The sequence below is a fragment of the Quercus suber genome, unplaced genomic scaffold (assembly GCF_002906115.3).
Source record: "Quercus suber isolate HL8 unplaced genomic scaffold, Cork oak 2.0 scaffold_429, whole genome shotgun sequence".
Lineage (NCBI taxonomy): Eukaryota > Viridiplantae > Streptophyta > Magnoliopsida > Fagales > Fagaceae > Quercus > Quercus suber.
This window is the reverse complement of record NW_027069880.1, coordinates 596,561-603,904: the sequence shown is the minus strand read 5'-3', so window position 1 is coordinate 603,904 and position 7,344 is coordinate 596,561. Positions and strand designations below refer to the sequence as shown.

General features: G+C 33.6%; 1 long non-coding RNA gene across 1 annotated transcript; it reads right to left on the bottom strand.

Moving 5' to 3' along the window:
• Positions 1 to 4,696: 4,696 nt before the first annotated feature.
• On the bottom strand, positions 4,697 to 7,181 carry LOC136062588 (uncharacterized). The gene is made up of 3 exons (XR_010624312.1): positions 7,052 to 7,181; positions 6,670 to 6,808; positions 4,697 to 5,044 (listed from the first exon to the last, which is right to left on the bottom strand). It is a non-coding gene; the product is annotated as an uncharacterized LOC136062588 (long non-coding RNA).
• Positions 7,182 to 7,344: the final 163 nt, after the last annotated feature.

Here is a 7,344-nt window from a genome sequence, read left to right as displayed (position 1 = left end):
AAAAAAAAAAAAAAAAAAAAAAAAAAAGGGATACACCAAAAAGCCTCATCCTTTCTCCATTGTTATAATTTTTTGTGGGTAAGGTTTTGGGATGGGTTTGGTTCATCAATAACTAAATCCATCCTCCCCTTTTACTATTGTAATGATCTCTTCATATATATATATATATATATATAATCTTTTCTTTACTTTGTTGTGTAAATAGTTGCTTTATCTTTACTATGCTCTTGTATATATTATGTTAATATTGTTGTTGAATATTATATTTGTGTTGGTTATACTAAATGGGTATTGGACCATCTCCTAGCTATGTATGGAAAGTACCTTAAAGAGGGAAGAAATCCCATCCCACTAGGCATAATCTTGTTTTTTTTTTTTTTTTTTTTTTTTTTTTAGGGAAAGCATTGGCGTATCCTAATACACCAATGCTAACCTCCCCTCTTATCCGTCACATCATCAGCTTTTTTGTCTTTTTCTGATTTTTGTGCCAATCTTCGTGCGGCTATTTGGAGGCCTTTCTAAGCTCTACTTTCTTCAAGTTTTATATGCACGGAAATCTTTGGATGTCTTGTTTCTAATGGTCCTAGCCTTGTTTGATTTGGAGCTACAATCATCGAGATATCGTGTTCAAAAGGAAGGTGACAGAAAACCAAGAAATTTTGAACTTCTTTTTTTGAAAAATTCATATCTTTCAATCTGAAGCTGATATCATCAAGTCCTTGTGGTGAAAATTAGCTAAGATCTTGTTTTTCAAGGTGGTCCAGCTTGCATGTTCTAGTTCTTACCCAATCATTTCAACTTATTGCGCGAATTGAGGTAAAAAACTGCTTGTTTCCCTGAAAAATACAATGAAGAGGTTATTAGGGTTTCGGTATTTTTGTGATATCTCTTTCTTTTTTATCGTTTCGGATTCATATCCTTATCTCTCATTATATTACTAAAATATAAATACATCTGATCACACATGATAAAATTTCAATAAATAACATATTTCAAGTTTTAAGTAAAATGTTGATGTGGTGTTATTAGGTGTAATATGACGTATTGAGTTTTAAGTTAAAAGTTGTTACGACAATCTCTTATTGGATGGTATAAAACCTATATTTTACACCACATTCTTACGAAATTCAGACTCTTATTTTTAATGCAGTCCTAACATATGTACTACTACTACTACTAGTACTAGCAATGATATTTGGCTGTATAGCCCATCTAGGACATCAATGTATTTGAGGTCGGTGAAATTTGGCCAAGCCAAGGACACCCCTTAATGCCTAATCGTTGACACCTCTGCTAAGATCTTTTACAGAACAAAGGAACTTAATTGATTTCATTAAATAAATATAAATAAATAAATAAATAAATAAACAAATAAATAAAAACTTGAATTATAAATCCCGTGACACGAGGGTTTTACTTTGCTGCTTGTACTCTCCAAGTTATGATATTCGAGTAGAGAAGTTCACAATAATTTCATAATAAATTCTAGGCGTAAATGCACTTTTAGTCCCTACATTTTGATGTTTTTCCATTTTAGTCCCTACATTTTATTTTTTCCCACTTTTAGTCCCTAAAACCAATTAATGCGTTTCATTTTAGTCCTTTCCGTCAGTCAACCGACGGAAATAGCTGAGGTGGCAGCCAGAGCAATTAAAATATTATAAAAATGTCACATCACCCATGACACATTAGCATATAAATTTAAAAAATTAATTTATTAATTTTAACAAAATTTAAAAACATAAAAACAAAATTTAAAACATAAAAATAAGTCAGAAAATCAAACCAAGAACACAAATTCAAAATTAAACCCATTGAATCAAATTAAACCTAAGAACATCCGTCATCAACCCACAACCCAGAAAATCAATTACCTCTTCTCTCACTCTTCTTTCTTGTTTATTCTTTCTTGGACTCTCTCTCTCGATTTTTTGGCAGTGGATTGGAGGGGCTGTGGATCAGTGGTGGGTCTTGTGATTTGGGTGTAGTGGGTTAAGATTTTGGCCGGTCGTGGGTTTGCTTGTCGTGGGTCAGTCGTGGGTTTGCTCGCCGTGGATCAGTGGTGCTCGTCGTTTGCTTGCTGTGGGTTAGTCGTGGGTTTGCTCGTCGTGGATCAGTAGTGCTCATCGTTTGCTCGCCGTGGGTTAGTTGTGGGTTTGCTCGCCGTGGGTCTGTTGTGGGTTTGCTCTGCTCGCTGGGTTTGCTTGCCGTGGGTATGGATTTTGTTTGCTGTGGGTTTGCTCGCCGTGGGTATGGGTTTTGTTTGCTGTGGGTTTGCTCGCCGTCGCCATTAGCCCCAACTCCACTTGCCTTGCTTCTGGATCCATCGATCACTCAGTCAAGCTCTACAAGTTTCCTAGTATTCTAATCTCTGTTTCTCCATTTCTTGTGTTGAGTATGAAGTTCATGGAATTTTGATGTTGGGATTTAAAAAAAAAAAAAAAAGGAAAATTGGGTTTGATTTGTGTTTCAGCTTGGTGGGTTTTCTTTCTGGTTGTCATTTATCAATTCAGTTGTTAGATTTGCAGTGTAATTATTTTGTGCTCTATTGGGATTCTCTAAAGAATCAAGCATGATGTGCGAAATGTTTAATTTTTGTTGGAATGCTGGTTTGCTCGTATAGATCTGTGTTGTGGGCTGATGATGGATGTTCTTGGGTTTAATTTGATTCGATGTTCTTGGGTTTAATTTGATTCAATGGGTTTAATTTTGAATTTGTGTTCTTGGTTTGATTTTTTGACTTATTTTTATGTTTTAATTTTTAATTTTTATGTTTTTAAATTTTTTTAAAATTAATAAATTAATTTTTTAAATTTATATGCTGATGTGTCATGGGTGATGTGACATTTTTATAATATTTTAATTACTCCAGCTGCCACCTCAGCTATTTCCGTCGGTTGACTGACGGAAATGACTAAAATGGAACGTGTTAATTGGTTTTAGGGACTAAGAGTGGGAAAAATAAAATGCAGGGACTAAAATGGAAAAATGTCAAAATGTAGGGACTTAAAGTGCATTTACGCCTAAATTCTAAGATGTAAGTTATTAATTATAATTTGAAATCACTATTGAAACTTTTTTTTTTTCTATCAGTAATAGCCAATAATAACTGACACTTATAATTTGTTGTGAAAATTTGATAGACATAGTATTTCTCTTTTTGAGTATGGTATCTCCTTTAATTATCACAGTGAAGTTAAGAAGTATTTTTTTTTTGTGCTCATCAGTAATGGCCAATAATAGCCTACCATTTATGATTTGCTATGAAAATATTATGAACATAATATTTCTCTTTTTGAGTATGGTATCCCTTTTTATTACGTTGAAGTTAAGAAATATTTAATTGAAACTTGAAAATATACATAGCATGGATGTCTTAATCTTTAAATTTTCCACTTAACTTTCTCTTTCTCTCAAGTAAGAGGTTTTGTTTTGATCATGTCTACATAAAAAAATCAATTAGTATTTTAGTATATGATGATAAATAACTATTATCATTGAATCAGTGTTATAAATTAGAATCATTTCATACTTATATAATAAAAAGCCAAAAGCCTTGTATCAATGCATCTCTTGATATTTATAATGAATGTATTTATTGCTATAACAACTAGGAGATGGGGAATTGAATCATGGCTCTTCTTATAAATAAGACAATTGAATTATAAAACTCTTGAAAAATGATTTAATATTTCATGAATCCAAAAAGATGAATATGGTGTCACAATTAAAGTGGTTATTTAGGTTATTCCATACCGAACTTAATGCTCTAAAATAACCATTTTTGCATTCTTAGGAGATTTTTCTCATATTTTGATAAGAATTAATACATAATTAAAAGATGCCTTTAACAAAAGAATATTAAATATTCAATTATAAGCTAAATGCATGCTTTTCAATTTTTTTTTTCTTTTTGTTTTACAAATAGGAATAATTCACGTGCACAAATTCAACATGATTTTTGTACATGTATGTTCTTGATATTGTTTTACAAGGACCACATTAAGTGTCATATCACATTTCTTATATAGATACTATATTGTATTCATATAATATGAAAAGTAGATGACTGAAATTTATACAGTCGCAGTAATAAATTGTAGTGGATATCGGGATATGCTTCCAGTTGTAAGTTGGTGAACAGTGTAGCTTGGCTGCTTTCATTCAGGGAGAGATGAAATTTTAATGGCAAGTCCATGAGTTATAATTATTAATGGGCAAGACTTAGGTACAGTATTTAAGTGTTGTTTCTTAGGATGGATGTGGATTTTTCTCATGAATGGATGTGTTTCCCGAAAATACTGCACCTACCAGAAAAATATAATTGTGTAAATATTCCATCGCATGGGCATGCAATTTATGGATTAGAATAAATATTGTTACACATACCTTAATGCACACACTTTTACACAAATGAAAAATGTGTGCATTAAGACGTGTGTAATAAACACTACTCGATTAGTGTTTATACTGTATTGTAAGGGTATGCTAGAGCCGAGGATATGCACCATTTGGTGTACCAGGCTGAAATCACTGGTAATTGCATTAGTAAAACTGCCCATTATTTATGTGACTAATACAAATATACAACAAAAAAATGTAAAGGTGTGCTAGAGTTGAGGATGTGTAATACAATTTACATGGAAGAAGTACAAATTCAGCTCCTATAACAACCATCATGTGAACAACAAAGAATGACAGTATTACATCTAGGAACAGAGTTGTTGGGCATCACTATAACCACTATCATGAAACCTATGATTTGAGGCAAAAATGCATGTATTGTACAAAAACTACCAGACTCTACTTTCCATCCTAATGTAAATTTCTTACAGAAGTAACCAGTGCTGCCTAAGTGCTGCTAAGTGCCACGGGTTTAGAGGAAAAGGTGGTGGGCTCGGTCTCCAGTGGGAAGGTGGCCGTAGTCTGAATCTTGCCATCAGGGCAATATGGTCTGATGGCCAAGTAGGTGATGGAATACCATTATTACCAATGCTTTCAAGGTCAACAAGCTCCAACAAACTTTCAACAATCAAACTGTTATCTGATGGGAAGCATCATATGGTTAGTAGCAAAATAAGCATGGAACAAAATTAAACATACTTACAAATAGTTCAAATTATAGTAATTAAGAGGCCCTTTTCTGTTTAGACACCTAAAGAAAGAAGGTACATGAAGGTCGAGGATATCTCCCACAAAGTAAAAGAAAAAATCATTGCAACCATAAAAAAGAAAGAGAATTTAAGCTGAAATAAATTAAGTCTGTCTAGATGCCAAAATATATGATTTCAAGGTCAAGGCCCCTTGGGGTGCAGAGTAATCCGTCTGAGAATTTGCAGTGAAAAGGATCAAACTAAAACAAATTTGAGAATATTTAGAGGATGTCAGTTTCTCTTTTGCATTTCCAACGCTGCAAAAGAGTCAATATCCCAGACATAGGAAAACAGGTGCTTAGTGGCCATTCCTTATATTCAAAACTAAGCAATAAAACATTTGATCGCATGGGAAGATGATCACTTAAGATATTAAAAGCACAGATTCTTCTATGAAGAGAAGTAATCTTCAGAATCACTCAGCAGATAATTAGTTAAATTTATTTTTGATATCTAAACAAGCCCCAATACAGCCACATGATAAGACTCATTTCAATGAATATATACTATAAAAATGGAATGCAATACTTTATTTTGTTTAGCATTCGATGCATCCCAAGCGATAGGTTTGATTGCATAACAATCACATGCAAAGAATATACAAAACATGGTGAAAATGTCACCAAGAAATCTTGACAAGATACTAAAATTATGCATATAGGCAAATTTTTGGCTATAAAAATTTCATTTGGTTCAGGGAAACAACATCTAAACCTATTACATTATAACCACTAAAAGTAACATTGGTATTCAATAGAGAGACAAAACACTATCTTGCACAAATTCAAGCATCATTTGGATTTTATTGGGGTTTGCAATCAATAATAGCCCTTAGGGGCTTTGGTGGAGGCGCTGAAGGATTTCATTTTGTATAGAGTTTCATTCGCAAGTTTTAATCAAATCCAAACCAAGGTGGAGATTTGGTGACATGGCTCGACTTTGGTTATAATTCGGTGGACATTTCTTATTCAAGTTTATTAGGAATTCCTCGTAGCCAAGCTTAATAACAGTGTTTCCTATTTCATTTTCTTGTGCGGGCAATTTAATAAACAGGCATCCTATTTGGTTAAGGACTTTGAGTCCTATATCTACACCTAGACTTTGGAGATATTAGATAATATGTAGCTAGCCCTTTGTTTTCTTCCTATGTTGTATCCTTGGTTAATTGAGGGAAAGCTCTTTAGGTGTAGTTGGGGTTTGGCTTTTGTGAGCTTTTTGGTTTCGTCCTATGTCATTCTCTAAGCCATCTTTTAGAAACCTTGCTTCTTGTAATTAGAGAGCACAAATTGCAAATGTTCTTTCACCAGTACAGTATGAGGCTTCCTAAATCCTAATTACTAGAGAAATATAAATGTTCAATGAGAAAGCAGTTGTCATCAATGCAAACCAGATTATATAAAAATATTGATATTCCAATGAGATGGAAATTGTCTTAAATGCAAACCAAATTATTAATAGGCAGGACTCTTAGTAGATACTAAAAATGATGTAAGGTAACAAATCACATCCAGAATACCTGTGTAGAATATGTAATCTAAGGTGCCGAAGAATTTATTGGTGAAGTTGGTAAATGCAGGCTCACTGGTTTGGCTATTCATCTTCGTCCGATGTTCCTCAACCCCATCTGAATGTAAGAAAGATGAATATGCACTAACCTGGAATAGAAATTTTCATGGATTAATACTTAATCCAGTAATAACAATATACTGACAATAGTATATAGTATTCACAGCATGCAGATTACAACAAAAATAACATTGAAATGGCCAGACTACAAAATACCAACAACCACACCATCCACCAGCGTATAAATTTTCAAGAAACAATGAATATCATCCAAAAATAGCAAGGGCATTTATAATATCCCAAAAAAATCATAAGTAAAACAATTGCCATACCAGGGACAGTGAATGTTGGAGCTTGAGATACTGAAATATACCCAATGGATCATTTGCCTTCTCAGAAATACAATTAGCTCTGCCCTTGACTACAAAGTTATGAGGATCACTGCAATGTTGAATAAATTAATCAATTTCATCTTCTGTCCATGTTATTGATGTCAATCTAAGTGTATCTGTATGTGATCTTGACACAACGTATTAGCCTAAGCTTTAGGGACTGAGAGTTTATATATTCTAGGGCTGGCCATGCCCACACCACCCCCCCCCCCCCCCCCCCCCCCCCCCCCCAC